Below are 9,156 nucleotides of genomic sequence, written 5' to 3'. Positions count from 1 at the left end.
CCCACACAAACACACATAACCGCGCGCACACACAACTTCCCATGCCGGTCTTCGAGTGGTCCCTACGGAGAATTCACTGTTAGCAGATAATTGGTTTCCAACCTTCACAATACCAGCGTTCCTCCCTCCCATTCCTTTTTCTCTGGCAGTCTTAGCGTCTCTTGGTCCCTCTCTTTACAAATGTCTGAAGCTGCATTTTATAGCAGATACACTAATTGTATGTATTGTGTTTTCATTTTGAGGACCCAGACATAAAACATTAGTTTAGCACAGTTTACTGCTATATAGGCTACAAATGATTTAGTTTTACAACTTTATGTAACAGTACTTGCTTTGTCATTAGTGCTCATTTAACATTCATGCTAATAAAGGAGAGTGACTTGAGCCTTGACAGTCCATCTGTTCTGCCCCTGTAGCCGTGGCCCAGTTTCTGCAGTTTCTTAACAGCATGGAGGCGAGAAAAAGAGACTCAGCAGAGCTATAGTTCATACACAGTTCTCCTCTTAGTGAGGTGACTGGGAAGTGATTTCAAATGCACACAAATACACACACGGTCCCACACACACACAAAAAAAAATGCATTGTGTTTAAGAGACACAATAATACTTAAATGTCATAACGAACCCACGCTAACATGCACATGGGTGCATTTAACCACAATATTTAACCACACACACACACACACACACACACACACAACTAGGAGTTGTTCAGTGGTACCATCAATTTCTCAGTCACTCGCAGCAGGCAAAAATGTCTGGCTCACAACTCTAAATATGGTATCTAGTTTCCAACGTCCCATATGGGTCAGTTACCATGACAACCACCGCATGCCTGTCCTAGCAGCATAATATTTACTCAGCAGATACATGTTTACCGTCTGCCTCTGTGGTAGGTAATGACACTGGCCCACCAGGTGTTTTCTGTATAACAGACTCAATCTATAATACATAAAGTAAAAACAGGCCTTCACAGAATTCAGGTCATGCGGCTGGTTCAACTGATTTTAAATCTCAACTTTCTTTTTGTTTTACCATCCTCTTTACTTACTCTGGCATGAATACTTACTCTGGTAAATGTAAAGGTACACAAAGTATAACCATCAATTATACTAGAGGAGAGGTTTCTATGCAACCATTTCATAATAAACTCAAAATATATGCGTGTGGCTATACTGTAATTATGGCTGTATAGCTGTTTTGTACAGTAGCGCTATATATGATTTTCTTCACTTCCACCTCATTTCTCAGAAAAGACTGAGTAAGGAGGTGGTTGGGGTGGAGGGAGAGCTTTGAATAAGGAGTCCGGGATTCATGTCCTTTGTGAAACTAAAAGTCAACATTAAATATTTTTATTGAAGTTACGTGAGTTATGTAAATTGTGTAAGTTACGCAAGTGATGTTAGTTATCTTGCGTGTTAACTGACGTACAAAGTTATTTTAACCCTAACCATGATCTTTTCCTAAACTTAACGAAGTAGTTTTTATGCCTAAACCTAAACAAATTGCAATGTTTCATTTCAACTTTAATAACGTGCCATTTCAAAATGGCAATGTTTCAAAACGCTAGGGTTTTATTTTGAAAGTCTAACCGGACGTTTCATATTTATTGTTTCTAACTTTACCGGATGTTGCATATTTGTTGTTGCCATGCGTTGCTAACTTGACGCTAAAGGGGTACCCAGGGGATTAAAAAGCGACGCCAAAGGGCCTTGACCAAGCGTCAAAATGTGACGAGTTGGGAGTGAGAATGTGTGGACCACTTGGGAAGGACAGAGAGTCGTAGGACGAAGGATGTATTCTAAGAAGGTTTGAAGATAAAACTGCGACTCCCACTGATTCTCTCTCCCTCTCTTTTGTGCCAACAGAAAACAACAATTCTGTTATAAGTATTTTTCATACCAGCACTTGTTTGTGTAGTATTGGAATATACAGTGTTGTTTAACATTCTCTGCTAGAAAATACAACTAAATATAGACAAACATGTTTCATTGGTCAGAAACCTACATGTGTCATACAGTGCATTGGGATTATTTGCCTCCCTGCCTCTCTGTGCAGGTGATCATTCACTCCCCCACGGAATTCTATCCATTACAAACAATGATTAATTTTTACTTATAAAGCCAACAAAGAGAAACAACTTATCAATGAATTCCCAGTCTCCAACAAGCACACGTAGACAATCATGCATTCAGTGTTAAATATGCCAGGGTATCCATCTATTGGATTGGCTAGATATGATCTCTGCACATCTTACATGTCATTTGTGGGATCACTGTAATGAGGCTGATAAGCAGTCCCGATTTGAAGAAAGGCTCTTCTTCTTTCTTTAGCGCCATTGGAATGTTAAGAGGTATTTTCAGCTGCCTCCTCTTCTCCTCCTCAGACAGCAGCATATGCCTCCTCAAGCCTGCAGACACTGTGCTTGATGGTTTCTTCTCTCTCAACGGGTACAGATCTCACCACGCTATCTTTTTTCAGATAAGTCAGGTTTTTCTGACACAAACAGCGAGTTGCCTGCCTGTTTTGGTCCATAATGTCCAATATTTACAGAACATGACATTGTTTTTAAACTCTAGCCATGGGAACATTTTGACCCAATTTGCAATAAATCTATGTTTTCCCTCCACCAGCTATTGGATGTATACTAGTTTCAATGTTAACATTTGCTGCCTCCGGTACACTTTGTGAATCCTCAATTGTGTTGGATTCCTCTTTCTCCTGGTCTGTTTTTTGCCCAAAATAAAAACGAATGAATAGCCTACTGTAATGATAGTTTTTCTTTCTTCTCTCACTTGACACCAGAACAAATAATTTTTCCAGTCTTTTATTAGGGGGCATGCGCGAGTGAAATACTCGCACTATATAGCCCTGAGATGCATTGATCGATTGGTCGGTTTTTAGCTTGATCGGCCACGACCGATGACTGGGCTGATCAGTTTCACCTATCTGTTTCTGTGCCGTAAATTTACGCGCATGCTGCACCGCAGCATGGTTCACATCATGTGCACAGCGGCAGAGACACTAACTGACTATTCACAGCCACACACAGATGCTAAAACACGTCATTGGCATGGAAGTCCTTCACTGTGAATGAAGACCCAAAGCTCGCAATTTACTGTATACCTGTAAGTACAAAATAAGCTGTGTTTCCCACACAGACTTTACTTGTATGGGCCGCCCAGGTATATAAAATTGTAATAGGTGCATCTCTACCTTGGTCTAACCATCGACGGAAATTCCCCCTCCCTAAAAACCATTAAATAATATAATGGTATATACTTAGAATAATTGTGTAAGTAGTAAAACAATACAAACGATATAAAAGTGTGTTTACAAAGTTTAGAAACATTTTGAGACCCCCCTCCCTTGCCTCACAGTGGTTTGGTCCACTGCCTGCTTTCCCTCTTTACCTCACAGGAGTCTGGTTGGAGAAAACAAGTTAGAATCCTTCAGTATTTGTGGAACTCCTTTAATGTTAGGTCTGCTGGCCAGGCTATTTTATTCACTTAAAACATCAGATAAACTGATTCTCTTGTCTTTAATACAGATGATGCTGATTCATTAATAAATTAATCATGACAACAAAATATGATAACAGATTACCTGTTATATCATACAAACCCTGTTCTGTACAAAATGAATGCTACAGAAACACAAAAAGACACACAGACATGTGATTAAGCATCAGTGCTAAATATAGTTAAAGCTGATTGTATTGAATTACTATAGCAACAGTCTGCATGAAGGGCCTAATGTTACGGGAACCAAAAGAAAGGAAACAGTATTGATGCACACACACAGGAAACAGTTATCTGTCTGGTTCAGTTGCAGACAACCTACTTTTAACTCTGTGTGCATCAATCTGCTGGTTGTGAGTGTATGTTTGCAAATTATACTTGATAGAGAGCTTATAGGTGGATTGGTGGATCATTGTTTTTTATATGACTGTCAGTAGCCTAAATGTGTGTAGCTGTCGTAGCTGTCATTGTGATTATGTATCTATATGTGTGTGTGTGTGTGTGTGTGTGTGTGTGTGTGTGTGTGTGTACACATTCACAGATAGATATTCAATGACAATTCATAGTTTGCGGTGACCTGGAGGGCAAAACACCAGACCAACTTCCTGGTAGAGATGCATCAAAAGCAGTCAAAATTTATTTTTCAACTTTCAACTTAAGAAAATAAAGATATGAACACAAACTGCAAGTGTTGGGCATATCCGATCCATATAACGTTACAGCATCCGCTGCCGCGTTTCTACCATTAAAAACCGCCAGGTCCCTGCCGCCACTCAACTGCAGTAACGTTTATTTTTACCTTCTGTGGAATACCTCACCTAACATAGCCCAGGCTTGTCTCCTCCTTAATTAGTGCATCTGAAAGCACAACAACCATCCAGCATTTTGGCAACGCAAAAGTAACAAACTCAAAGTAACAGTGTATCACTTGCTTACTGGTTGGCAGGCAGCGGGAAATAATGTCTTTTTTACCCTCCAATGGAGCGTTTTTCTTGGAATGTGACTTCACGTGAAAACTACGAATTGGTATGTGCTTTGGTTGTTGTTGGATGGGTAGATAGAGAAGAGCTCAGAATTGATAGAATTATTATTTTAACACACACACACACACACACACACACACACACACACACACACACACTGTTTTATTTATTTTATTTTATTTATTTGATGAACCATAAGAATTGAATTCACAATACACACAGATGCTTACTCTTTTATCCATCCATCCATCGTCAACCGCTTATCCTGCACACAGGGTCGCGGGGCTTACTCTTTTATGTATTTTTTTATTTTAACAAACACACACTTTTACGGTTTTATTTATTTTTATTTAACTGTATGAAATTAATTGTTCTTTTGTTATGTATTTTAAGCTTTGCCAATATTGTTGTTTGACATTCATGCCAATAAAGCTGAATTCAATTCAATTCAATTGAGAGAAAGAGAGAGACATTGATAGATTGAGTGGGAGAGATTGGGAAAGAGAGTGGGAGAAAGATGGGGAGAAAGAGAGACTAGGGAGGAAGATAAAGTCATTAAGAAGCAGCCACACCAAGAAGCTCACGGTCAATAGGTCAGCACTTAGCTGCAAGTGTCAAGTAGTAGGCCATCACCACCTGCACCTTCACGGGTAATTGTTCTGTGTGTGTGTGTGTGTGTGTTTGAGTGTGTAAAATGAGACGATTTAGCTTCCTCTACTGCCCGTCCATCTGCCATAAATTTAAAGGGCTATTGAGGATATTTACCTTGCGGACATCTGGCAGTGGATAGAGATAAACACGTACTTGAACAGCTTGATAGTGAAGGAAAGAGTAGGAAGGGTGGAGAAAGAGATGGAGATGATCATTACATAATGGAGAGGAAGAAGGAACACCCAATGAGACAAGCGGATGAAGGGTTTTTAACAAGCAGCCATAGGATTACCAAAAATATCTTGACAGTGAAGAAAGGAAGATGCTGGAGGGCAAGAGACATAAATCACAGAGAGAGAGAGAGGATGAGACATGGAGAAGAAAAAGGGGAAGGGGGTTGAGAGAGGGATGGACAACAGGAGAGAGAAATGCTTTTAGAGCAAACATTTAAGCCTACATCATATAACAACTATCGATTTTCCATTGACTCTAATGAACATTATGGGCCCTATATGTTCATCTACAGCCATTAAACCATTAGCTAGAGGGTCACACACACATGCACACACACACCAGCATTCAAATTTAACATACTAGGGATTGGAAGAACCTTTTTTGTTTATGATCAGGGTTTTTTTTTCATTTGGGTATACGTTTTGCTTTGTCTTGGGACAAATGGGAACATTTTATGATTGACATAGCATAAGGCCCCGCTTAAGATACCCGAAACCAGCTCAGTTAGCCAGCGGCTAACTCTCAAGAGAACAGACAGGTAGAAGGACCCTCTCATCTGTACCATGACTCAGCAAAATAATGCAACTAAACAATTCTTCACCGCCTGGCTCCATCCACAACGGACTTGCCAACTAACACCACCAGCAACATCAAAGCAACTTCCTTTATGGACTGGTAACGTACTGGACATTGCATAGCTTCACATAGCTTCATTTAAGGTTATCTTGGCTAAGCACAGGACTGTTTAGCTTTTTTAAATGTACATCGATGTGTTTTTCATTGAAGTTTTATTGTTGTGATCATTGTTAACATGAGGTTGTAATCACAGTTCTCAGCCACTGCTAAATTGGTTAGAGATGTTGTGCTTCACACAGACACACAGTCTTTGCATGCTAACTAATTGCTTTTAACTTGGCACCGTTACAGAGATCAGTGTTTCCCCTGTATGCATTCAGGAGCGGCGGTGCGGCCTGCGTAACTCAACTCTGGCCTCCAGGCAACAACCATATCACGTGCATGTATATAGGCAGGTGATTCGCAGTCTGGAAGTTTTCTTTTTGTATCAGGTGGAAAAAAAGTTGTAGCGTCACATGTTTGAGTTCATTTGCATTAGACTACTTTGCATGCTGCATCCTGCAATGTGACTACCGCACACACAGAGATCGCAACATTAAAGCACAGCCCCACATATCCAAAGAGAAAAAACACTCACACAGACACGCTGGCGCACCCCGTATGCTTTCCCTATCACACACACTCACATCCATTCTGCTCTTGTCGAGTGTAATAGAAGACATGGGGGAAAGACAACAGGATAATGGGATTATTATTCTCCTCTAATCTCCATGAGTCAGCGCCACACAGTTTGTGTATGTTTCTGTACACACACGTCTGTTTATTTAGTGATTATATTCATTCTTTTCACCTTGAAAGAAAATGAAACATTTAATAGAGAATAAATGAACAATGAGAGTATTTTTGGTGAAAAAATCAGCATTCTCAGCTTTGCATAACATCATATTTGTCACCATGAGCATTTGGGAAAAAATGACGACAGTGCAATGATTGATTATTGTCATAGTCATCATGTGATATAAGGTGTAACATATATGTAAATTCAGAGGACACAATTTAAAAACATACTTTTAGTTGTACCATGTTCTTATATCATAGTTACAGTATATATTTTAAATGTTATCTTGTTGCTGTTTACCCCATTCCGTTCAACTTAGTGTCTATCTTTACGTATCTGATATTCCAAATGTAGTCTGTACTTGATACATTATTAGTAACCATTTATTTTTATTGCACTAAAAACAGATTTGCTTTAGCTGAGTTGTCATAAATCAGTGGCACTTAATTCCAAGAAAAGCCAGATGTTCTTTAACTTGGGACTACTGAAGTGTAAATTAGTACCATTTTAGTTGAGCAAGTAATAGTTGCAGCTTTGGCCAAGGGAACACTCTTAAATCTGAACAAATTTGTCCCATTCTATCGTGAGAAAACTGTAGCCAGGGGACTATTGAAGTCCTAATGAGTTGCACTATTTTATCTTGAGAAGACCCAGGAGTGATTTGACCAACGGACTGCTGAACTCCTCACAAATTAGTACTATTCTGAGAAAACCCAGGTTTACTTTAGCCAAGGGACTATTGATTTCCTGATTAATTAGTCTCACTTTACTTCAAGAAAACCCACACCACCTTTGTCTGCGGGACTATTGCACAAGGTCAAGACAAGTTACAAATATTGAAAAGTGAGAAACAACTTGTGCTGCTGGAGTATGATATGTATGAGTCAGCATGCCAGAGTTGGCGTTCGAATGAGTCACAATGGATAATACTTTTATTAATAGAGCTAGTGTAGGAGGCGGTTGGTCACATACATATACGCACACACATGCATATTCAGGAGTGCAAACGCAATTCAAAAATATTTGATTGCCATATTATGCTCAGTGTTAGTAATTTTGTATATTTTACATAATTGGGTACTTCTATGAATGCAACCACTGCATGCAGAACAGCACTGAGTAAACACTGCTATGACCTGCTAAAACACTGCACAGGGGGGATAAAGAAATAGTTAAATAGTTACAAATGTGTTTCCAATAAAGAATGAACACTGCATGCTGCTTCTTCTCCTTGCTCAAAGACACACTGAGTTTTAACCAGGGCATACTGCACTTTGCACTAATGTGCCATCCTCGGGGCTGAAAAAAACAACACTAGGCTATGGGGTCTCTCTAGCAATGATGAATAGAGCAGAAGGTGAGAAGCCAAGGGTTGTTCATGGCATTAGCCTGAAGAGGACACTTTGCAGGAAGACCCGTTTTTTTTCTGACAACTTCTACAGTTTTCAACAAATGAAACTAAATTTGTTGCCACCCGTGCTTCTGGCATTTTTGTTTATCAGTAACTTTATCCAACTTACTTTTTCCGGCAATAAGACCGGGCCACTTTGTCTGGGGTCCGATTTACGTGGCGTTTATGTAGTTATTATCCAATGGCGTGCTTGGAAAAGTGCCGGACTGCCTAAAAGCTAAAAATAAAATATATTTACGTTGTAATCATTGAATGTAAACATTTGGTCTTTTGTGTTAGCTTCATTGCATCTTGCCTGTCATCACATCTTCAATCTGGCGATTTTACAATCAAATGTCCCTTCAAACTGCAAAAACAGAGGATACATTTACCACAAGTTAACTGTCACTCTGCTTTGTTATTCACCTTAAACTGTAAAATGTTTGCACTTATAAATCTAATGCTCATGTAAATAACTGCCATATAAACATAGTCTTTATTACTTTTATATCTTGTCATTATATAGGTTTGTTTGTTTGTTATGCACCAAAGCCCCAAGGGCAAATTCCTTGTATGTATAAGCTTTACTTTCACATACAACTCTACATGGCAGTATAACGTTAGCTGATTCTGATTAATAGCTCCATTGTATTGTTAGAAAACTTCACCTGTCAATCTTAATATGATGAGCAACGTCACATAATCATGCCAACCACCAGATTGCTCCTGTACTCATCCACGTTTGCTAAGGTCACATGTATAAAAGAAACAGGGTGCTGTGTGCATGTAGAGAAAACTGGACCCATCATTCCTTTTACAGACGCAGGATGGGAAAGTGTTTTCATTCAGTGTTTTTACAGAAATATCTTGGGACTAGAAGGTCTTGCAGCTGAAGAGGCAGTGTGAAGATACAATTAGAAAACCTAAAAACCTCCTGCTATATCAGCTCACACTGGCTACCCCA

Source organism: Micropterus dolomieu, linkage group LG04 (genome assembly GCF_021292245.1).
Source record: "Micropterus dolomieu isolate WLL.071019.BEF.003 ecotype Adirondacks linkage group LG04, ASM2129224v1, whole genome shotgun sequence".
Classification (NCBI taxonomy): domain Eukaryota; kingdom Metazoa; phylum Chordata; class Actinopteri; order Centrarchiformes; family Centrarchidae; genus Micropterus; species Micropterus dolomieu.
Note: the sequence above shows the minus strand (reverse complement) of the source record.